We start from the raw sequence: 25,741 nt of genomic DNA, 5'->3' as shown, positions 1-25,741 counted from the left end.
ATCAGTTTACATTCCCACCAACAGTGCAAGAGGGTTCCCTTTTCTCCACACCCTCTCCAGCATTTGTTGTTAGTAGATTTTCTGATGATGCCCATTCTAACTGGTGTGAGGTGATACCTCATTGTAGTTTTGATTTGCATTTCTCTAATAATTAATGATGTTGAGTAGCTTTTCATGTGCCTCTTGGCCATCTGTATGTCTTCTTTGGAGAGATATCTATTTAGGTCTTCTGCCCATTTTTTAATTGGGTTGTTTGTTTTTTTAATATTGAGCTGCATGAGCTATTTATATATTTTGGAGATTAATCCTTTGTCCTTGGATTCATTTGTAAATATTTGCTCCCATTCTGAGGGTTGTCTTTTCATCTTGTTTATAGCTTCCTTTGCTGTGCAAAAGGTTTTAAGTTTCATTAGGTCCCATCTGTTTATTTTTGTTTTTATTTCCATTACTCTAGGAGATGGGTCTTTCCTCACTTTTTCTTTCTAATTTTATATTTCCTTTGTCTTTCTGTTCTACTTTGTGGAAGAAAGCCTCAATTTTAAAGTTCAACTCTTCCACTGAATTTTTATTTATTTAAAATGTTTTCTCCAGTTTTATTGAGGTATAATTGACAAAATTATATATATTTAAAATGTACATGTTGATTGGATACATCTTTACTTTGTGAAATGATTACCACAATCAGGTCAATTAACACATCCATAATTTTGCATAGTTACCATTTTTTCCTGAGTTTAAAAATTTAATCAATTTTATTTTAATTTCTAAGAGGTCTTTCTTGCTATTTGTCTTTTATATAATTCTATTTTTCTTTTATCTTTCTAAGGATATGTCTTTTAAAATGTGTTCTGAGAGAGTCATGGACATATACACACTAACAAACGTAGTAAGGTAGATAGCTAGTGGGAAGCAGCCGCATGGCACAGGGATATTGGCTCGGTGCTTTGTGACAGCCTGGAGGGGTGGGATAGGGAGGGTGGGAGGGAGGGAGACGCAAGAGGGAAGAGATATGGGAACATATGTATATGTATAACTGATTCACTTTGTTATAAAGCAGAAACTAACACACCATTGTAAAGTAATTATACCCCAATAAAGATGTTAAAAAAAATAAAATAAAATAAAATGTGTTCTGCTATTCCCTGCACTATTTTTTTCTGAGTTCTTTTGTCTTCTTGATTTTTTAAAAGACCTTTAATTTTGGGTTTCCCTGAATAATCAGGTGGTACTTTGCTGTCCAATAAATCAAGTGTTATATATGAAGACCCTTATCAGAACCTGTGTGCCTAAGTGGGACTTGTTGACTTATAAACAGTGGAATAGCCTGTTTGTTGGGAGAGTGCCTCCAAATACCAGTATCTATAGGTCTCCTCTTTAAGGCTACTCACTTTCTCCAGAGAAGATTCCCTTAATCTCCTCTCCGGTTGAGTGCAGGGTTGATTGACAGCCTTCTTGGAGAAAGGCAGAAGAAACTCCTTTAATCCCCCAGGTGCCTGGTATTCTCTGGTCTGGAGACTCTCTGGTTTAGTTTCTCAGAGAACAAATGTCTGGCCTCCTATGATGGGAAGAGAGAAGATGCTTACTTCGTTGCAAACAATGGGAAAAAGATGTACCCGTGGAAGGGCAGATTGGAATGCTTATAAGGGTGAAAGAAAGGGAAGAGGACATACGCACAGAAAGGCAGCCTGGTGTGGGGCCTGCAGAGTTGGAACCTCGGGAGGATGTGGAGAGCATCTGTACAGAGTGTGGCCCAGCATGAATGAGGTCTCCGAGTTTGAGCAGGGTGAGAAGGTCATTCTCTCGGTAGGTTTTTTGCCACAGGATGGAGCCCAGCATGGTGAGGAGGGTGGTGGCCTAATATGGGGTATCAGGGTCTGAGCTGGGTGAGGAAGGCTTCCGTGTGGTGATAGATTTTGGATTAATTTCCTATGGCTACTATAACAAATTGCCAAAAACTTGGTTGCTTACAACAGAAATTTATTTTCTCACAGTTCTGGAGGCTAGAAATGCAGAGTCAGTTTTACTGGGCTGAAGTCAAGGTTTTGGCAGGGCATTCCTTCTGGAAGCTATAGGGGAGAACCCATTTTCTTGCTTTTTTTAGCTTCTACAAGCTGCCAGCATTCCTTGGCTTGTGACCTTGTGGCCCTGTATCACCCTGGCCTTTGCTTCTATCATCGTATCTCTTTGTCTGATTCTGATGCTCCTGCTGTTCTCTTATAAGGACCCATTCGATTACATTGAGCCCACTTATCCAGGATAACTTCCTCATCTCAAGATTTTTAGTTTAATTATATCTACAAAGGCTCTCCTTCTTTTATTCCCCACCCCCCAACTGTATAAGGAAGCATTCACATCTTCCAGGATTAGGATGTAGATATCTTTTGGGGGGCCATATTTAAGCCTACCACAGATATATGAATAAATAAATACTCTTGTAAATGTGTTCATGTTCACACACACACACAGTACCTCTGCCCACTGAGAGGGCCTGGGGAAAGCAACATCCCAATGTCAATGAATACAGCTAGTGATTAGATGTGGGTTGCAGTTGCAGTTGGGTCTTCCAGACTTTCATACCTGCCTCACTTGGCTTTGCAGCGTAGAGTGTGATTTTGGGCAAGGTGGCTATCTGTAGCTAAGGCACTCCCTGAAGTGGGTGACAGCTGACAGTACTCTTACTTTCAACCAAAAGGAATCAGGGTCCCTGGAGAAATGGCTAATTCCAGGCTGAGGCAGGGAAAGTACAGTATAAATCTGGAACATCCTTTTGTGCTAGAAAGTAAGAAAGTGATCTAAGAATGATGTGGACAATATCAACCTGACACAGAGCCAGTTTGAAGGAACTCCCACTGACCAAATCTGAGGCAATTCAAACATCAAAAAAAGTAATGAGAATAATGGATTATAACCTATTGAATAAAATCAGACACCGTGAATCCATACTGATATAAATAGATAAGTGAATACATTAAAAATTTGGTGAGGGAAGGGATATTTACATAGTTTAAAAATGCATCTCCCCAACTACTTACTAAGTACAGGGTGTTAAAGAATATGGTTTCAGTGGAGAAACCTAGCAGAACCACCTTAATCAAGTGATCAAAGTGAAATTAGTAGTGATGGTGGGAATAGATTGCTTGCCACTTGATAGGATGAAATGAGAAGAATATAGCTTCTCATCTGTGTTATTTTTAATCTGATCATGAGAAAATATCGGAGTAACCAAAATTGAGGATAATGCTACAGAATAAATGACCTATAAACCTCAAAAATGCCTGCTTCATGAAAGTCAGGGAACTGTTCCAGATGGGAGGAGACTAAAGAGATGTGACAACTAGTTGCAATGCACGACTCTGGAGTGGATTCTATAAAGGACATTATTGTAACAATCAGTGAAACTCCAGTAAGGTCTGAGGATTAGCTGGTGGTAATATATCAGTGTTAACTTTTTTTCATGATTGTGTTGTGGTTGCATAGCAGAATGTCCTGTTTGTAGGAAATGCACATCAGCTACATGAGTGTGATGGTATATCATGTCAGCGACTTATTCTCAGATGATTCAAGAATAAATCTCTTTGCACAATACTCATATAACTTCTTTGTATATTTGAGATTGTTTAAAAACATTAAAGTTGCTCCCCTATTTTTGGCCAAGCAGCTCATAGCATTGCTTCTATATTCGTTGTTGATCCTATCTTGGGCAAAGGGGATATGGAAGAAGGCTGATGTAGGGTGCAAAGTGAAGGAGAAAAACATTTATGGGGAATGTTATGCCATTGACTCCTACCCAGCCTGAGAACTATCTCCCAAGATTGATTACTTTCCATTCAAACTCCATTCCTTTCTCATTTTGGCTCCTATCAACCCTCACCATTTCAACTACTGGCCATGAACTTGATTTCTGACATTTTATTCCCAGTGCCTGGCACCTGGGAGGCCCAATAAACATTTAAAGAATTAATTAATGGTGCCCTCTGGAAATGAAGTCAGCAATAGAGTCTTAGAAAATAAGTCCAACCTTCATTTAACGTTCTCCATTAGTATGAGAGTTAAGCATTAATAATTTTTTGTTATAATTTTGAATGAGAGGTTTCTATTTATGGCCCCTCTGTCTGTACACGTTTTCCTGAACAGTCCCAGGTAATTAACTTCCTGGAATATTGCTGTGTGGCAAGTTCTTGTCGTTCAGATCTCTTATTCTTACGTGCTTAAGAGAGTTACTTCTCCAACTTCTCTTCATCTCCAGATTAAGGAACTTATCTTGGTTCTTCATGGGAAGAAAGCTTAATCAGTTTTACCTCTGGCCAAAATCTCACTTGCTATGCAAACCTCCTCCATGATCGGCCCTGAATTCAAATCCTAATAGCAGTGTGTACATGTCAATCCCAAACTCCCTAACTATCCTTTCTCCTCGTCACGGATAACCAACAGGACCTACTGTATAGCACAGGGAACTCTGCTCAATATTATGTAACAACCTAAATGGGAAAAGAATTTGAAAAGAATAGATGCATGTATATATATAACTGAATCACTTTGCTGTACACCTGAAACAAACACATTGTTAATCAACTATATTCCAATATAAAATAAAAAGTTTAAAAAAAGAAAAATAAGCAAGAAAATGTCAGTGAATTTGTGGCTCCATGCTTCTTATCTAAGGGAGAAAAAAATCAAACTAAAACCTTGAAATTGCATATTATGCTGTTGTTGTTTCAGTGGTAATATTTATAGATAATCAATAGCCATAGGTAAACTACAACAGTAATAGTGAAAACTAACGGGTCTCCGAATTAAAAAATTAATTATCCCTATTGCAGTTTTAATAGATACTGACATTTCTGATTCCCTACTGAACAGAAAAAAAATCCTAATAGCTAACATTAAAATTCTAATAATAGCTAATAGTTATTAATTGCTTTCTAGGTGACAATCATTGTGCTAATCCTTTTTATGCATTTGTTCATTACTCCTCACAAAAAGCCTATAAGATAGGTACAATTTTTGTGTACATTTTATAGCTGAAGAGACAGATATTAGACTGAGCTTCTAGGAGTAACTCCCAAATCTTCATGGAAAAACTGGGCTGCCAAGGAGCTGCTCCTGGCCACCATCAGAGAGCTGCCTATCCAACTGAAGCTTCACCCTTCCAGCTATCAATCTGAGAATCAAGCTTGCAACATCAATGCTCCTGCTCTGCACTTTACCATGTACTCAGTTCCAAACTCAGGTCTTGTATTTTGAATTTGATTCATATAACCAAACTCACATCTAGAAGCCAAGCTGTTATGGAGTCTAGGATATGTACTTTTCAGCTTTCTAGCTCTGTAGTATAGGAGGGAATACAAGAAGGGCATCAGGTTAGATGTAGAACAAGCGAATTCTCAGTATGTCACAACAAAAGCCTCACTGTTGGGATTGGTTTATTTGGAAGTATGCCTACAGCAAGATTACATATACATTCTGGAGTATGTCCCACTTTAATTTCTACATCTGAATTCACACAATTCTCACATTGATTATCTTTAGTACATCTGTCTGAGTGAGGTCTATTCCCATGATTCTTTGAGCCCCTTTTCTCTTGTTCTTTTAAAAGCCCTTACAGTTTCCAACAGTTTATTTCATAGCTCTCTGGCTTAATTTTTGTAGAATCACAGATTTCCTAGATTCTTAGTCACCTTGGAAAAGTACAGCCTTTCATATCAGCTTCTTAGTGATACAAAGACTGTGTGGTAGGGCTCAGTTTCCAGTCAAGACTTCCTGGAAGAGGAAACTCCTGTGTCCATTGCTGTTTTTTGTTTTGTTTTTTTAGCCAGGACCAGATGGCAACTGAAACTCAGCACCGTCTAATAGAAATATATTGTGAGACACATAGGCAATTTAAAATTTTCTAGTAGTTACATTAAAAATTTAAAAGAAACAGATAAAATTATTTTAATAATATATTTTATTTAACCTAATATCTCTAATAGACTATAATTTTGACATGTAGTAAATGTAAAGATTATTAATAAACTATTTTACATTTTTTGGTACTAGGTCTTCTAAATCTAGTTCATATTTTGTACTAACAACACATCACCAGCCACCTTTCAAGTATTCAATAGCCACTTGTAGCTGAGGCTACCTACTGGACAATGCTATTACTAGAGAGAGAACTGCTTACTTTGGTTCAGAATGTGATGGTCTTATGTCTGTTTTTTTTGACTGGAGTAAAATTGCTTTAAAATGTTGTGTTAGTTTCTGCTGTACAATGAAGTGAATCAGCTTTATGTATTCCTATATCCCCTCCCTTTTGGATCTCCCTCCAACTCCCCCCATCCCACCCATCTAGGTTGTCACAGAGCACTAAGCTGAGCTCCCTGTGCGATATAGCAGTTTCCCACTAGCTATCTATTTTACACATGGTAGTGTATTTATCTCAAACCTAATCTCCCAATTTGTCCCACCCTCCCCTCCCCCCCCCGCCGTGTCCACATGTCCGTTCTCTACATCTACATCTCTATTGCTGCCCTACAAATAGGTTAATCTGTACCATTTTTCTAGATTCCACATATATGCGTTAATATACAATATTTGTTTTTCTCTTTCTGGCTTACTTCACTCTGTATGACAGACTCTAAGTCCATCCACATGTCTACAAATGACCCAATTTCATTCCTTTTTATGGCTGAGTAATATTCCATTGTATATATGTACCACATCTTCTTTATCCATTCATCTGTCGTTGGACATTTAGGTTGTTTCCATGTCCTGGCGATTGTAAATAGTGCCGCAATGAACACTGGGGTACATGTGTTCTTTTGAATTATGGTTTTCTTAGGGTATATGCCCAGTAGTGGGATTGCTGCGTCATATGGTAGTGCTATTTTTAGTTTTTTAAGAAACTTCCATACTGTTCTCCATAGTGGCTGTATCAGTTTACATTCCCACCAACAGTGCAAAAGGGTTCCCTTTTCTCCACACACCCTGTCCAGCATCTATCATTTGTAGATTTTTTTAATGATGGCCATTCTGACTGGTGTGAGATGATATCTCATTGTAGTTTTTATTTGCATTTCTCTAATAATTAGTGCTGTTGAGCATCATTTCATGTATCTCTTGGCCATCTGTATGTCTTCTTTGGTGAAATGTCTATTTAGGTCTTCTGCCAATTTTTTAGTTGGGTTGTTTTTTTTATATTGAATTCCATGAGCTGTTTGTATGTTTTGGAGATTAATCCTTTGTCCATTGCTTCAATTACAAATATTTTCTCCCATTCTGAGGGTTGTCTTTTCATCTTATTTATGGTTTCCGTTGCTGTGCAAAAGCTTTTAAGTTTAATTAGGTCCCATTTGTTTATTTTTGTTTTATTTCCATTACTCTAGGAGGTGGGTCATAAAAGATCTTGCTGTGGTTTATGTTAAAGAGTGTTTTTCCTATGTTTTCCTCTAAGAGTTTTATAGTATCCGGTCTTACATTTAGGTCTTTAATCTATTTAGAGTTTATTTTTTTGTATGGTGTTATGTAGTGTTCTAATTTCATTCTTTTCCATGTAGCTGTCCAGTTTTCCCAGCAACAGTTATTGAAGATGCTGTCTTGTTGCCATTGTATATTCTTGCCTCCTTTGTCATAGATTAGTTCACCATATGTGCATGGGTTTATCTCTGGGCTTTCTGTCCTGTACCATTGATCTATATTTCTGTTTTTGTGCCAGTACCATACTATCTTGATTACTGTAGCTTTGTAGTATAGTTTGAAGTCAGGGAGCCTGATTCCCTGAGCTCCGTTTTTCTTTCTCAAGATTGCTTTGGCTGTTCAGAGTATTTTGTATTTCCATACAAGTTGTAAAATTTTTTGTTCTAATTCTGTGAAGAATGCCATTGGTAGTTTGATAGGGATTGCATTGAATCTGTAGATTGTAGTCATTTTCACAATATTGATTCTTCCAATCCAATAACATGGTATATTTCTCCATCTGTTTACATCATCGTTGATTTCTTTCATCAGTGTTTTATAGTTTTCTGAGTACAAGTCTTTCACCTCCTTAGGTAGGTTTATTCCTAGGTATTGTATTCCTTTTGTTATGATGATAAATGGGATTGTTTCCTTAATTTCTATTTATGATATTTTGTTGTTAGTGTATAGGAATGCCAGAGATTTCTGTGCAGTAATTTTGTATCCTGCAACCTTAGCAAATTCATTGATTAGCTCTAGTAGTTTTCTCGTGGCATCTTTAGGATATTCTATGCGTAGCATCATGTAATCTGTAAAGACTGACAGTTTTCTTCTTCTTTTCCGATTTGTATTCCTTTTATTTCTTTTTCTTCTCTGATTGCCATGGCTAGGACTTGCAAAAGTATGTTGAATAAGAGTGGCGAGAGTGGACATCCTTGTCTTGTTCCTGATCTTAGTGGAAATGCTTTCAGTTTTTCACCGTTGAATATGATGTTTGCTGTGGGTTTGTCATATATGGCCTTTATTATGTTGAGGTAGGTTCCCTCTATGCCCATATTCTGGAGAGTTTTTATCATAAATGGGTGTTGGATTTTGTCAAAAGCTTTTTCTGCATCTATTGAGATGATCATATGGTTTTTATTCTATAATTTGTTAATATGGTGTATCACATTGATTGATTTGTGTATATGGAAGAATCCTTGCATTCCTGGGATAAATCCCACTAGATCATGGTGTATGATCCTTTTAATATGTTGTTGGATTCTGTTTGCTAGTATTTTGTTCAGGATTTTTGCATCTACGTTCTTCAGTGATATTGGCCTGTAATTTCTTTTTTTATGATATCTTTGTCTGGTTTTGGGATCAGGGTGGTGGTGGCTTCATAGAATAAAGTTGGGAATGTTTCTCGCTCTGCAATTTTTTGGAAGAGTTTGAGAAGGATAGGTTTTAGCTCTTGTCTAAATGTTTGATAGAATTCACCTGTGAAGCCATCTGGTCCTGGACTTTTGTTTGTTGGAAGATTTTTATTACAGTTTCAATTTCATTACTTGTGATAGGTCTGTTTATATTTTCTAATTCTTCCTGGTTCAGGAAAGTTGTACCTTTCCCAGAATTTGTCCATTTCTTTGTGGTTTTCCATTTTTTTGGCATATAGTTGTTTGTAGCAGTCTCTTATAATCCTTTGTATTTCTGTGGTGTCAGTTGTGGTTTCTTCTTTTTCATTTCTAATTTTATTGCTTTGCATCCTCTCCCTTTTTCTTCTTGATGAGTCCGGCTAAAGGTTTATCAATTTCGTTTGTCTTCTCAAAGAACCAGCTTTTAGTTTTATTGATGTTTGCTATTGTTTTCTTCATTTCTATTTCATTTATTTCTGCTCTGATCTTTATGATTTCTTTCCTTCTACTGACTTTGGGTTTTCTTTGTTCTTATTTCTCTAGTTGCTTTAGGTGTAAGTTTATATTGTTTATTTGAGATTTTTCTTGTTTCTTGAGGAAAGATTGAATTGCTATAAACTTCCCTCTTAGAACTGCTTTTGCTGCATCCCATGGGTTTTGGGTCATCGTGTTTTCATTGTCATTTGTTTCTATGTATTTCTTAATTTCTTCTTTGATTTCTTCAGTGATCTCTTGGTTATTTAGTAGCACACTGTTTAGCCTCCATGTATGTGTGTTTTTTACAGTTTTTTTCCTGTTATTGATTTCCAGTCTCATAGTGTTGTGGTCAGAAAATGTGCTTGATATGATTTCAGTTTTCTTAAATTTTCTGAGGCTTTATCTGTGACCCAAGATGTGATCTATACTGGAGAATATTCCATGTGCACTTGAAAAGGAAGTGTATTCTGCCACTTTCAGGTAGAATGTCCTATAAATATCAATTAAATCTATCTGGTCTATTGTGTCATTTAAAGCTTGTGTTTCCTTATTTATTTTCTGTTTAGATGATCTGTCCATTGGTGAAAGTGGGGTGTTAAAGTCACCTACTATTTTTGTGTTACTGTCAATTTCCCCTTTTATGGTTTTTAGCATTTGCCTTATGTATTGAGGTGCTCCTATGTTGGGTGCATAAATATTTATAATTGTTATATCTTCTTCTTGGATTGAGCCCTTGTTCATTATGTAGTGTCCTTCCTTATCTCTTGTAACAGTCTTTATTTTAAGGTCTATTTTATCTGATACAAGTATTGCTACTCCAGCTTTATTTTGATTTCCATGTACATGAAATATCTTTTTCCATCCCCTCACTTTCAGTCTCTATGTGTCCCTAGGTCTGAAGTGGGTCTCTTGTAGACAGCATATATATGGGTCTTGTTTTTGTATCCATTCTGCCAGTCTGTGTTTTTGGGGGGAGCATTTAATCTATTTACATTCAAGGTGATTATCGATATGTATGTTCCTATTACCATTTTCTTAATTGATTTGGGTTTGTTTTTGTAGGTCCTTTTCTTCTCTTGTGTTTCCTGCCTAGAGACGTTTCTTTAGCATTTGTTGTAAAACTGGTTTGGTGGTGCTGAATTCTCTAAGCTTTGGCTTGTCTGAAAAGCTTTTGATTTCTCCACTGAATCTGAATGAGATTCTTGCTGGTAGAGTAATCTTGGTTGTAGGTTTTTCTCTTTCATCACTTTAAGTATATCCTGCCGCTCCCTTCAGAGAGTTTCTGCTGAAAAATCAGGCCTGCAGAGTTTCTGCTGAAAAATCAGCTGATAACCTTATGGGGATTTCTTTGTATGTTATTTTTTGCTTTTCCCTTGCTGCTTTTAATATTTTTTCTTTGAGTTTATTTTTTGTTAGTTTGATTAATATGTGTCTTGGTGTGTTTCTCCTAGGGTTTATCCTGTATGGGACTCTCTGCATTTCCCGGACTTGATTGACTATTTCCTTTCCCATGTTAGGGAAGTTTTCCACTATAATCTCTTTGAATATTTTCTCAAACACTTTCTTTTTCTCTTCTTCTTCTAGGACTCCTATAATTTGAATGTTGGTAAATTTAGTGTTGTCCCAGAGGTCTCTGAGATTGTCTTCAATTCTTTTCATTCTTTTATCTTTATTCTGCCCCTTGTCAGTTATTTCCACCATTCTGTCTTCCAGCTACTTATTTGTTCTTCTGCCTCAGTTATTTTGTTATTGATTCCTTCTAGTGTATTTTTCACTTCAGTTATTGTGTTGTTCACCTCTGTTTGTTTTTTCTTTGGTTCTTCTAGATATTTGTTAAACATTTCTTGTATTTTCTCAATCTGTGCCTCCATTCTATTTCCAAGATTCTGAATCATCTTTACTATCATTACTCTGAATTCTTTTTCAGGTAGGTTGCCTATTTCCTCTTCATTTATTTGGTCTTGTAGAGTTTTACCTTGCTCCTTCATCTGTGACATATTTTTTGTCATCTCGTTTTTTTTTTTTTTTTGATGGGTGGGATTGTGTTCCTGTCATACTGGTTGTTTGGCCTGAGACTTCCAGCACTGGAGTTTGTAGGCTGTTGGGTAGAGCTGGATCTTGGTGCCAAGATGAGGACCTCTGGGAGACCTCACTCCAAAGAATATACCCTGAGGACTGAGGTTCTCTGTTAGTCCAGTGTTTCGGACTCAGAGCTCCCACCACAGGAGCTCTGGCTCAACCCCTGGATAGTGAATCAACATCCTGCAACCTGCACAGGGTGGCAACAAAAAAAAAAAAAAAAAAAAAAAGAAGAAAGAAAAAAGGAGCAGAACAATAACAAAGCGTAAAAAATAAGATTAGAAAAGTAACAGGTATTAGAATATATATTGATGAAACAACAACTGGAAGGTAAAACAGACCACAGTAGTATAAAAAGAGGAGGAAAAAAAAAAAAGAGAAAAGGCCTTGGCTGTGGGGAGCAGGGCTTAGGCTCAAGGGAGGAGGGCCCCAGGAGTGCCTCTGGCCTTGGAGGTTGGAGGACAAGGTCCAGAGCCCCAACAGGCTCACTGGGCCCAAGTGAGCGGGAGAAATGCTAGGCATGTTACCCCCATCCTCTGATCCTGGAGGGCCCCTCTCCATTGGCCTCTCTTCTTCTTCCGCCACCTCCCTCCCTCCTATGCCCCTAGGAGCCACGTGGTGGGAGGGGGCCCCAAAAGGCAGGAGAGCAGACCCAGAAGCCCAACAGGCTCCCAGGGCTGAGTGGTTGGGAGAAATGCCCTCCATGCCTCCCGTGATCCTCTGATCCCAGAGTGCCCCTCCTGCCTGCCTCTCCTCTTCTCCCCCATCCCCCTCTCTCTTACACCCCTAGGACCAGTGCAGCTCGGAGGAGGCCTCAGAGGGCAGAGAACCCAGCCTGGGAGCCCCTCAGGCTTCCCGGGCCTGACTGGGCAGGGGAAGCACTAGGCCCACTCCCCTCTGTTCCTCTGAGCCCCCAAGGGTACCTCCAGGTATGGGAACCCCTCCCCCCTCCCAGCTAGCCCTCAGGGGCACTGTTCCTATCTGGCCTCCACTTCTCCTCCCCCCTCATTCCCCCACATCCTAGCCGGTCGCTCGGGGGTTCCTCCCATCTCCTTGGTCATTGGTCCCCCACCAGCATCCAGCAGGCGCCCTGGTTGTGGGGAGATGCAAACTCCGTGACTTCCCCCGCTGCCATCTTGACTCTGCCCCACTTATGTCTTTTGGTACTCATTGTTTTGTATCACTGTAACTCAGAGACACATGAAGGGGAATTAATCTGTTAACATCATTTCTTTCAGTGATGTGAACATGTAGCAGGAAGCTGGTGGCACCATTATGCCTTCTGACCTAAGTATCTTTAGCCTCTTTAACCATGTATGGCTGAAAAGTTCTAGTTAAAGATAACTTTGTGACTGATAGGGTTTAGTCTAGACTTCTTAGTACCAACCACCCTGGGGACCTTATTTCTTTTGAAGACATCCTTAGTTGGATTGGATTTTGACATGGAAACTGTAACATGGAAAGTACTTCTTTCTTATTACTCTTGTAGTAAAATGGTGAGACTGCATCCTTGATGCAGTCAGCCTGGATTTGCTCTTTCTTCCTAACCAAAATAGTAATTCACAATCTTTTGCTTTTCCTTCATGGACCAGAAGGTCAATGTTCTCTAGAACTACACATTTACTACTTATCACATTTTTCAGCTCTGCTGCCTGAACGTGTAACATTTCCTGTCAGTCATGTCTTATGCAAGCAAAATGAGCTTGTCCTTTGGGGCCAGCAGAGTCTATTCTACAACCAAATTCAGAGTGTTTTCTTGCTCTCACTTCTTGGTGTCATTATGGAAAGCTCTCAAAGGTCAGTGGCCTTTGGATTTGGGGGAAAACACTTGGATACCTTGTCATATGAAGTAATATAGCCATTGCTTCTGGTGGCCAAGTCATAATGCCCTTCGGGATACGTGTCATTTAGACACATCAAGAACTCACCATGTTATGACTGTGCTCTCAGTTTGCCAGGGTTCAACCTATGGTTCTATGTCAATGAACTGACTTCAACTCTTTAGGAGAGAAGAAAAGATAACCTAATGTATTTCTCTGGAGGTCACCATTTTAAAAATCTTTTCTACATTTTACTGGAGTTCCTTGCTATGTCATTGGGTTCTCTAAGTCAGGGGTCCCCAACCCCCAGGCCGCACAGCAGGAGGTGAGCAAGCAAAGCTTCATGTGCCACTCCCCATCGATCCCCATCGCTCACATTACCACCTTAACCTTCCCCCACCACCCCAGTCCGTGGAAAAATTGTCTTCCACGAAACCTGTCCCTGGTGCCAAAAAGGTTGGAGACCACTGCTCTAAGTAAATCTCTGCCTCTCAGCCTATGACTTCTATGTTTATAGGAGCTGGTGTTTCTAATTCCGTTATTCTTAGGTAACCTCCAGACAACCAGATTTTTCAGCTTCTAACAGACTTCTGTTTCTCTCTCTTGACAATGAGGATTAAAAAACCCATTCTTTTCACTCTTACTTTTTTAAGGAAGATGGAAACTTCAAATGATTGGTTAACCTGAAACTTTCTCCTCCTGTTCTACCACATTTGCCTGTAAATGGCTAGGCAGTTCTTTCTGGGTAATGTTAGTGATCATATGATAGTGGTTACTTTTAAGGTAATTGGAGTCTCATTATTCTTTCTGTCAAGCCTGGGCATTCACTTCTCTTTTTCACCATAGTTTTTCTTTATGATTTCAGCAAGTCACATACATTTTTTATATCTCTACTTCAGTATGAAGCAAGAATTTTACCATATGACAAAAGAATGTACTGAACATCCTTTAAATATGACACATTTACCTGTGATTTTAGAAATTGTGCTTTGAGTCGTTTTTGTAACAGGTAATTTAACAACGACAACAACAAATACGATCTTTTGTGAAAACTGGTTGTTTTAGTGGTGCGACATGAGGACTTGGAAGAGAGCAAAGCTAACTCAGTTATTAACCATAAGCATTGGCAATAATCAACTGAGCCAACTTTGCAATAACCAGCTTTACATAGTAAAGAAAAAGTGATTTAGCACACAATACTTTGTTATCCTAAAACCATCATATGGCAGTGTGTTTATCGAGGTAAAAGTTCCAGGAGTGGTAGGGAGTCAAAATCCATTAGTACCTAGTTCTACTCTCACTGAATGTCAGCCTACTAAGAAGTATAGGGATTAGGTAGTGTCAAAAATACGTCATGCAAATTTATCATGTTTTATTTTTAAACTATTATAATTAGTTGAAAATAATGATAAAAAATTTATGTCATCACAAATTTGAGCAGTGGTGCTTCAATAGCTAGTCATTTGGTTTAGGATGTCACACCACCTAGCAAAATATTGATATTGGAGACCTCAATGCTGGAATAATGCTTACTTTTAACTAAGAATTTATTACAATTAATTCAAGTATGCCTCTCTTCCCGGTTCACCTCAGTGATGATATAAAGTCCAAGCCCCCAGCTATCTATTGTTACCTCATCTCCATACTGGGCTCTGTATATTTGCCTATCTGACTCACTCTTCCTTGGCCACTTTTGTTCCAGATCTTCTGCTCCATGATCAGCAAACTCTCTTAATCAACAACCTCTTTTCTGATTGTTCAGTTGTTTTCCTTGCTCTAGCAGAATTACAAGAACTACAACTATTTCTCATCTTCTGGGTCTCAGTTTAATAGAGAGACATTTCCTGCCCATCCTGTCTGTCTAACATCATCATTTTTATTCTCTCTCAGAATAAGCTGGTTATTTTCCTTCTTGTACTCATCACCTTTTATACTTATTTAATTACTTGATTTATTTTATTGCTAGTTTACTGCTAGACTCCTGCACTAGAAGGTCAGCTCTTCAATTAGGGCAGAGACTTTGTCCACCAGGCAAATGTTCTTCAGAGTCTGGAAAATATTGAGAATGAATGAATGAATGAATATTGTCATTCATTCACGATAAATGAATCATCACAGAGGCTAAAAATTTGAATACACTTAAAAAATTAATTTTATCTTTTGACTAAATATATTGATGTTATGGTCATAATTTTTTACCTGGTAAATTGAGTATTTATCAGTTGGATCATGGCTTATTGCTGCTTTTACAAATGTGCCTGAGAAAATAAACAGATTCCATACAGATTTGTTAGGTGGCCACATTTAATTTACCTGGTTTCTGAAGCATTTAGATTTTGTAGCAGGACATGATGGAGCAATGATTTGACATGGTTTGTTTGTACATTCTTAGTAAAAATCTGGAAATTTTACCTCTCTAGTAATGCACGGATGAGCACCTAAAATTTCTTTAGCTAAAACTGATGTGCACAAATTCTAAGCTACCACTCCATTTGGAACCAGCTATAAGCTGTTTCTGAAGTAAAAACATCACAGTTATGAACAGAAAAATGGATGCCGTAGGAGAAAAGAAAAACCTCCAGTTTTTAATACTTCTCTTTCCATAGCTGTAGTGGAAGGAGAACCTTTTTTGCTACTGCATTTCAAAGGACATTTTGTTCAATTAAAAACCCTGTCACAAAATTAAAAAGTCTGTATCACTTCATGGCTTAGAAATTCCTAAAAACGATTTTTAAAAAATGATGATAAACACACACAAATACCTTTCAAAAGATCAGGAAGATGTTCTGATGAGAATAAGGGCGGAAAACCCTGAAAACACCATCATCAGTATATTTTTGTGGAAATCTATAATTAAATAATTCATAGTAAATATAATAATTGAAAGAAGTAGGGCTATGTATAACTATTCGTCTAATTAGTATCAGATTTCACATGTAGTTAACACTCCAGAGGACAGCGAGAGAAGCTGCAATGAAAAGTCTGATTTGAAAGTAGAGCAAAATTATTACCTTATGTTGCCACAAAGACTAGATTGAAATTCCCAAAAACAACATTCTAATTTATTTTACAGCATAAAAAATACAGCATGGATCATTTAAAAATAAAGTCATAATTACAGGGATTACAATTGAACAGATTCACTGAGCAAAACATTTTATTTTTATCTACAAGTTGAGTAACTGATGAAGCATAAAGGGCAAATATGTATAATCAGTTGGAAAGTCTGAGGGGGGTTTTATCAAAATAAAAGATTTGGTGTGGTTCAAAGGCATTCACCCAAGAGAGTTCCTGTTTCAAACTCACATTCACAACCTAACACTTCATTGCTTTCTGCTAAATCAACACAGTAGTGGAGCTCTATAAATGGTCAAGTTTGATTCCAGTGTTATTTGAACAGTGTCCTCCAAAAGGAGTCTCTTGTTCTATATTTATAATTTTAATTACAGATAACTATACCTTCCTCATAATCTCAAGCTATATAGTGATTTATTCTATAACATAGTAACCTTTTAAAAGTATGGGGTAATTGATTCCACTATTCCCTTATGAGCTCAGGAAAAACAATAATTTCTCAACTGTCGCTTAAGTAAACTAGTTTAAAACCTATTTTAGGGTCTGCACAGCACAAAAATAAAGGTGAGGAGACTAAATATCTGAAAAGCCAAATGACTTATTGTAGGCAATATGGCCAGTTGGTGATGCAGGAATCGGTGTCATAGGCCACAGCTTAACAGTGGTGGGCAGTGGCTGCTTTTGCCATGAGTAATAAAGTCCTTTGTCTCTGACACAGGAATCTCATGTCTTTTGCAAGCATCCATGGCACTGTGGCAGGCAAACTCATTGTATAGTCATTTTGATGGGAATTCTCTGGTTTCCAGGACTTGTGCACACCATTAAACCTTTTAATAAGTAGGATAAAATCCCAACATTTGTCTCTCCCGAGTCTCCATTTTTCTGGAAATGCAATGCTTCCTCTCTCTACTCCATTCCATACAAACACAGAGTTAGGACTGCAGAGCTACCAGAATCTGTTCTCTTATAATGTGACCCCACCTCCTTGGTCATGAGTAATTGGTTTCTTCCAATTTGTTGGAACTGGTATCGAAAGATAGGAGTTATTCTCTCAGAAGAACTGGACTTGGAGAACATACAGACCGTCAGCTAAAATCACATTCCTCCATGTGGGTGAGGAAGCAGAGAATGCCAGTTTGTACATTATTCATAAGATGACATATCTCACTTTCCCTGAGACATTCCCTGCTTACATCCGTTGCTCAGGATAATTATTGATAGTATCTTCTCTCAAAATGTCCTGTTTTGGAAGCTAAATTTTATGGTCACCCTAATCTCTCAAGACTCTGATGGCAAAGATAGACATTTAACTTGAACAGCAAATGCCTAGATATCATTCTGGGTCCCATCATTCAAGATAAGAGACACAACTTTAAAGCATTCAGAGAGTGAAGGCACAGCATTTACCTCTGCGTGGGAGCAAGTGGCTTTAAACTAGGAAGGCTCCTTCCTATATTTCATCTTAGATAAGAGGGAAGTTCCCTTTTTGAGTTTGGTTCTTCTGTAGGTGTTGCTGTTTAGGCCCTTGCTATTACTGGTGATATGCAGGGTACCTCACCTTAACATGTTGACACTAGCTCTGATTGCTTCAAAGGCTTTTCTACCCCATCCTCTGGCCACAGACTTTATGAATACAAAGGTGAGGTAATCTCCATATGTGGATCCTGTTAAGAAGCTAGGACTGTCATTGGGATTTTGACTTAAAATTCACACATTCATTCTGTATATCAATTAAAGTCAACTTGCAGGGAGAAAGAAGAATGAAGTGGCATAACAAGCAGTAGAGCAGAGAGAGAAGATACCTTGGATTTCTTCTTATGCTTCAATCCCCATTGAGACTGACTCTGAGGTGCATTTTTGCCTTTAGGTTCTATAAGATGCCACAATTTCTTCATAATTATAATATCTTTATGCTTAAGTTCTCTCCAAAATCTTTCTGTAAAGTCCTAATGCAACTCAGAATCTAAACTCAAAATTAGCAGATTTAATCTTCATCTGTGATCAGGTCAATAAATGGGAATTCATTTATTTATGCTTTTACTATATGAATATTGAATGTTTAATGTACGTTAGACATTGTGCTAGCTTCAGGGAAGATGGTAAGTAAGACAGACATATTCCTACCTCCCTGAAGTCATCATACCAATAATTACAGATGTGAGATCCTCCCCATTCTGCCTCAGATGATTGATCAAATAATCTAGTAGTATATTCAGAACCCTGTTTATGCATTCTAGGTATTCATAGCATGTGAAGAGGCACTGATATGAAAATTCTCTGCTTAAGAATGGGTTCCATTCTAAAAAGACAGATTTGGAAACGTGTGAAGGGATTTTTTTAAACCAAAAATATACATAGGTAATATTATAAGATATAAGGTACTATTAGAATAGAGTGGTTATTTTTTTAAAAGTATGCTTTATAATTTCATTATCTTTTATATCCTGCTGTGAATATGCCTTTGAAATGGGTTTTGCATGATTGTTGGGTAGACTAGAATGGAAAACAGAATTCTACTTTGTTAGCAAAACCTCTATAGAAAAATTATTTTTCTCTCAAAAGTGTATGTGTGTGGGAAGATTATTCTAAACCCAGGAAGAAGCTTGAGAGATTATTAGGAGGCAAGGGATCACTGAGATTATTTTCTTAGGCTGAGGCAAATAAAGGAAATAGAATGATTGCTTCTAGTGTTCCCTTCTTAAGGGAATAATCATTGTGTTCTTTGATATTTATTAACTTCACTAAATGTAATTCCCAAGTACAGAACAGTTCTAGGGGTTTTCCTTATAGTTTGCACATTAAGTCAACAGATGAGGCTGAATAAGAATTGGAGTTAGATCAGCCCGACTTAGGCCCTGCAGGGACCTTCTGAGAATAATTTGGGCCTAGCTTAGGGCTTCTAGGAATGCTGATGGGAAATCTTCCAAGTTTACTAAGAAGTTGGGCTAAGAGAGTTTTGACAACTGCAGGCCAGTCTTTGGGGTTCTAAATAGGCAATATTATGCTGCATATAACCCAGAACGCCTGAAACTATATTTGGTCCTCTCTTTTAAAGCCACGTAAGAAGGAAACCTTGAGGGAACTCTCCTCCATTCTCTCTGCCTTCAGGTAGTGAGGTGAAGGAGACAAGATATGTTTCTTCTGAAGCTGTCACAGAGATGAGAAGTCTGTATATAACTAGCTGACAATGCTTGCTAATGATATTGATAATCATATTGAGAGTTCACTGGGGCTGCTCACTGTTACAGTGCTTTTCATACATTGTTCATTTAATTCTCATAGACATGTGACACACACTGGAATTATCTCCATTTATAGATGAGGAAACTAAAGCAGGGAGAGTTCAAGTAACATGCCCAAGGTCACAGCCAGGAAGTGACAGGGTAGGAATTTGACCTCAGGCCATCTGGCTACAGAGTGCATGCTTTGAACAATGTTTTCTGCCTCTCCCGAATAGCAGCTCACTGCTGACAACTAGCGCTTCACCCATAGTAGGTGCTCAATGAATATTTATTGACTAGCTGACTATCGGGCTCATGGGGAGCTCTCCTTGATTTGCCAAAAGGTGGGCTAACCCTAAAATGTGCAGTCAGATAGTGTTTATGTAGAAGGCTGGCCCTGTACTTTTCCCTCCTTAGTATTCCTACTGGGGATGGAAATCTTGTGGATCTTGGGAAATGTTTTTAATCTTAGAAATAAAAGTTCTTTTGGGGTCATATATCCCTTAAAAATCATATAAACGCTCAGAATCCTCTCCACATTAAAATGCTCACACAAAATTTTTTATTTAATATGTCTGGGATTGTTTAGATCTCTAGAACCTTCCAGGAATAACTACAGTAGTTTTTGAGGAGTGGCTCTGAACTTGGAGTGTTGATACCTTTCACTTTCAAGTGAGTTACATGAGTGCTTAATTCAGGAAAAACTGTATTCACCTTTTACTGAGGTAGTCACTTTTGTTTTTCTCCATCGGGGAAAGCTCCATGCCAGTGTTACAGTTGGCTGTGGTCACTAGCCTGCTGCCTGGTAACAGCACAGTTTTTTTTTTTTTTTTTTAACATCTTTATCGGGGTATAATTGCTTTACAACGGTGTGTTAGTTTCTGCTTTATAACAAAGTGAATCAGTTATACATATGTTCCCATATGTCTTCCCTCTTGCATCTCCCTCCCTCCCACCCTCCCTATCTCACCCCTCCACGCGGTCATAAAACACTGAGCTGATATCCCTGTGCTATGCGGCTGCTTCCCACTAGCTATCTACCTTACGTTTGATAGTGTATATATGTCCATGCCTCTCTCTCGCTTTGTCCCAGCTTACCCTTCCCCCTCCCCATAGCCTCAAGTCCGTTCTCCAGTAGGTCTGTGTCTTTATTCCTGTCTTACCCCTAGGTTCTTCATGACATTTTTTTTTCTTAAATTCCACATATATGTGTTAGCATACGATATTTGTCTTTCTGACTTACTTCACTCTGTATGACAGACTCTAGGTCTATCCACCTCATTACAAATAGCTCAATTTCATTTCTTTTTATGGCTGAGTAATATTCCATTGTATATATGTGCCACATCTTCTTTATCCATTCATCTGATGATTGGCACTTAGGTTGTTTCCATCTCTGGGCTATTATAAATAGAGCTGCAATGAACATTTTGGTACATGACTCTTTTTGAATTATGGTTTTCTCAGGGTATATGCCCAGTAGTGGGATTGCTGGGTCATATGGAAGTTCTATTTGTAGTTTTTTCAGGAACCTCCATACTGTTCTCCATAGTGGCTGTACCAATTCACATTCCCACCAACAGTGCAAGAGCGTTCCCTTTTCTCCACACCCTCTCCAGCATTTATTGTTTCTAGATTTTTTGATGATGGCCATTCTGACTGGTGTGAGATGATATCTCATTGTAGTTTTGATTTGCATTTCTCTATGATTAATGATGTTGAGCATTCTTTCATGTGTTTGTTGGCAGTCTAACAGCACAGTTTGTACATTCTTTGATGGGGCTCCAGAAAGGCGGAGTGCTCCGCTGGGGAGCAGATGTGTGAGCTCCAGGTTTCTGACATGAACATTACTATCAGTAATGCCCCTGCTGAAAGTCCTCATTACTATCATGACAAATACTGGAGCACAAAGGGACCATTGTCAGAACAGAGGGCTATCTGTTATTGTTAATTGAATATTTTTGATTATGGTATTAAGTTGGTCAGAGTACTACAGCATGCCTTTTATGGCATGAGTTCATTTAGGCAGCTTCTCTTAATATGGGAACTAAGTTGCACATGCTTACACACTCACAAGCCTCCTTTATCTGAGTTGTGGTGAAAGACAGCTGCAAAGTGTAACCTTCTAGTTAAAGAGTTCAGTCTTTTGGGTGGGGGACGGAGGTGAAGAGTGTAGGAAAAATGGCATGCATTTTTCTATCTTTTTTCTATGTAAGATTCTCTGGAAAAGGCTATGATTTGAATTAACATGAAGGCCTTCCATGAGACTGTAGAAATATAAACATGATTTATTGCTGGAATCAATGTTTTTCAGTTCTCAGCGAAAGACTAGAAGTATTCAACAAGTTTGGGGAATGAGTAGCTGCATTATCGTTACTAAACCCCACCACATCCTTGGGCACAATGAGGGGCTGTAGGATGAGTGGAAACAATGCTGGATAGAGGGATGAAGATCTGAATTCAGCTCCAGGCTTCAGCTCAGTTCAACCTTTGTGATCTTCAAGAGGCAATTACCTCTCTGAGCCTCAGCCACAAAGAAGAGAGGTTAAGCTGTAAGGTCCTTGTGAGTTCCGAAATATTTTGACAAATTTTCCAGTTTTTATTATTGTCATAAGTTAATCCAGAGCACTTGAATCTGTGCTCTGAAAGCTGTGTTCCATGTTCCATTAGTGACGGCATGGGACTTCTGAGTGCATCACAACGTCTTGGATACACATTGGGATTGTTCCACTGAGAAGTGAAGTCAATGCTTGGAATTCACTTTTGAATTTCTCTGAATTTTACTTTCAGGATTAAGAACAGAACATTCTTGATTTTTTTGTTTTCCCTTTTCAGTGTGATAGATACTTAGACAATAATTCAGGTGATAATAAGACCCATGCCTCTGAGTTTTCTCCCCTAAATTCAGTCTAATTATTTCCTTATTTTATTTTTATAACAATAATTGTTATTATTTTCTTTCATCTGGGAAGTTTTGGGAGGCACTTGGGCCAGTTGATTTTAAGATGACCTTTGTTTAGCTGAATTATTTACTCATCATTTAAGCCACTTAATTTCCATGATCTTAAATTTCCCAAATATCAGCTTCCCACATCATGACCTAGAGACATTCTAGGAAACCTACAGCCAAAGAACAGAGTGAAACATTTAGCAAAGAATATAAAAGAAAGAATAAAATAAATTAACTTTTCTTGTATTATATCCTTTCAAAAAGCCAGGGATATGGGGCATACTATATTTTGATGCTAACATGTACAGCCCATGGGGGAAAAAATATAGAGGTCTTAATGATGTTGATATAAGTTATTTGAGTGTCACATGAGATTTTGGTGTTTTGGTTCAGAATCAAAATTATAATCTTATCACAAAATTTTAATATATTGGAGGAACATTCATTTGAAAAGCTATATAGTGATAAATGTTTTTGTTTCTTCCCACAACTAGCTGGTGGTGATTTTGTGGATCCTTTCTCTTAAGATTAGGATTTCAGTCACATTCTGGTCTCCTCTAGAGGTCGATTCATGAAGTCTTGAATAGCCTGATGCAAAGGAAGCCATTTTTGGATAGACATTTTCAGAGCTGTAATCCAGCTGCAGAGATAACAGCACAGGACAGGTCATTAAAAAATTGTTGGACTCTAGGGAGGTGAAATGTTACAAAATCTTTTAATTTATCTTGTAAATGTTTCTCTTTGTTATTTAGTTCAAAATTAATATAGTAAGCCATGATCCTTAGGTTTTGGATTGAACAAAAAGGTAGAACACCGAAAGAGAAATATGCAGTGGTAGCTATGATTTAAATCCATGTTAATGTAAATAATAGGGCCAGGAGAGGGTACACTGTTAGTAAATAGTGATTAACGCAGTTATAGGATTTAAAAATTATTACTAGTATTTTCTGTTTCTATTTAAAGTTTAGTTGATCAAATGTATAGTAATCAAATATTGCCATTAGGACCAAATACTTCTTTGTCATGTTCTTGAAACCACAGCAAACACTCCAGTTAACTCTCCTCTCTCTTCCTCTCTGTTCCTTTCATTTTCTTGGATGATGTTTTATAAAATGTGCCCATATGATGTTTATTCTAAGGGTGGTTAATAGGTGTTATTTTTTTAAAGTAGTTTAGGTCAGATAAGCTTAGGTAGTGGGAGTTAAGGGGAGTTAACCAGGGTTCCTTCCAGCAATGTGTCTCAGAAACATTGAGTTAATATACTTTGTGATTCTCTGAGAGGGGAATATGATTTGTATCATTTCCTAAACTTATTTCACTACTTTTGGGGAGTGGGCTATCTTGTGGAACCAGAGTTCCATAAACCACAATTTGTGAAACTCTTGCTCTTTTAAATATTTCTCTAATGACTTAATATTGTTTCCTCTTGATAGTATCCACTCATGGATTTGGCAGTGAGATCCAACTATTCAACTTCCTCTCTTAGAGAAGCCAGTAAATTTTATCTGATAGGAGTTAACTCTCTTTCAGTGACCCCTTTTCTACAATAATAGAAGGCTGGAGCCTCACCTTCAAGGGACCATCTTTATCTGCCACCAGATTATACAGCACAGTCTGAGGAAGAAGATCCTGGCAAGTATCTAGCAATTCTATATTCATTATCCTCCCACTCTAGCCCATGCTTAGGAGTGAGTGGAGCAAGGAAGGTTACATAACGAGGGAAGGCCTAGGAAATCCTTTTCCCTTCTCCAAATGGTCACTTGCTGGAGATTACTGAAATTCTACTTTTGGAGTTTTATTTCTTTGGGTTGAAACAGTGAATTTGATTCGTGCAAATGGCCCTGGAAGCTTTACCATGTCCTTTGTTTTAAGAAATCACTGTAAATTTCTTTATTAGATCCTTTTTATCCAGATAGTTGGAAGAAAGTGTCTGGATGGTCACCAAGCAGTTGAGCGTAGGAATGGGAGATGTAGGACATTGGATGTCCTGGGGATTGGAGTTACGTCAGGGAGACTTGAGAGATGAAGGAGGATACTCTAGGTACTTCCTCTGTTTCATGGTTTTGTCTCTGTTAACTTTATTGCTGGGTTTTTCTCAGAATCTTTATGAAACCAGTACCCAATTGTACATGCCAAGTTGGATACTAAACATACAATTTAGATGGATGAGTCCTGTGCCCTTTGATGGCTTATAACAAAACCAAACAACTGACCAGATGGACATATCAATAAGAGTTATGTGAAAGGTGGTGAAACAACAAACCTGTGAATTAATAAATTACAATGTTTACGGGTTACAGTGTTAGTGGATTTTTTATGTTGAAACCTGAGTCAGCCACTACCTTGGGAAGAACTATGGACTCCATTTTCATTTGAAAAAAAATACTTCTAGAAGAGTCATCTTCTATGCGTTGAAAGAAAAAAAAATCCTGGGGAATATTAACTACAGGGACTATGCAAAGAAAGGGAGATATTTAATTGAAGATGTGGAGTTGAAGTTGGAAAATAAGGATAAGGGTTTGCTTAGAAGGCTCCTGTCAGGACTGATAAAAAAGAAGAAATACGTAGACCTTGACTTACCGTTGGTTTTCTGTCTTATTTTCGGCACAGAAATAGAAAGTCTTGAATTCTTCAGATGGAGGTTTGAGTTCAATTACTGATTGCTTGAAGCTAAGGGTCTGCTCATTCACCATATATCCTTGTAGATAAAGGCCACCTACAGAGGGTGAAAGGAAAAAAGCAAGTGAGGAGAATAGGGAAAGAGTAAGATGGAGAAAAAGTCTGAAAAGGTGTCAAGAAAATTTTGTATCTGAAGGAACCTCTAGTCCAGGTGTCTTGTTTTACAGATGAAGAAGTGAGGTTCCAAAAGAATATATATTGATAACTTAGGTCATCCACTAATAATTAATGGCAAGACTGGTAACAAAGTTTGGATTTCCTGTTTTTCATTTCTACAGTGTTCTCATGACATGTTCAATATTTAGCTTTTTGTTAACTGTGGGCCTAAAGTAGTTTCTTTAGGTTACTTCTTTTCGTGTGTTCCTGGAGGACACATTTTGAAATACATTTTTCAGTATCAAATATTGACACCTACAATGTTACGTTAGAGGAAAAATTAAATAGTATTTGTTTGGGCAGAACCATTAAGACATCCTGAGGAGTTATGAAGATGGCCAGAGGTTTCTACAACCAACATAGATTCTCACCTTCTTTGTGCATATGCAAAGCACATTTAAAATATGAACCCACAGGGTGATGTGAGGGCGCCAACTTGAATTAAAATGAGAA

At 37.9% G+C, this 25,741-nt stretch overlaps 1 long non-coding RNA gene across 1 annotated transcript in view; it reads left to right on the top strand.

Moving 5' to 3' along the window:
* The window catches only part of LOC113617146 (uncharacterized), a 110,508-nt gene extending 85,838 nt beyond the window's left edge, over positions 1-24,670 (top strand). The window contains exon 4 of the long non-coding RNA XR_003431537.1: positions 23,984-24,670. This is a non-coding gene — a long non-coding RNA (uncharacterized LOC113617146). The remainder of the gene's footprint in view (positions 1-23,983) is intronic.
* Positions 24,671-25,741: the final 1,071 nt, after the last annotated feature.

This window comes from Aethalodelphis obliquidens, unplaced genomic scaffold (assembly GCF_003676395.1).
Source record: "Aethalodelphis obliquidens isolate GAN/ISIS:26980383/991018 unplaced genomic scaffold, ASM367639v1 scaffold4, whole genome shotgun sequence".
Taxonomy (NCBI): domain Eukaryota; kingdom Metazoa; phylum Chordata; class Mammalia; order Artiodactyla; family Delphinidae; genus Aethalodelphis; species Aethalodelphis obliquidens.
This window is presented reverse-complemented; position numbering and strand designations above follow the sequence as displayed.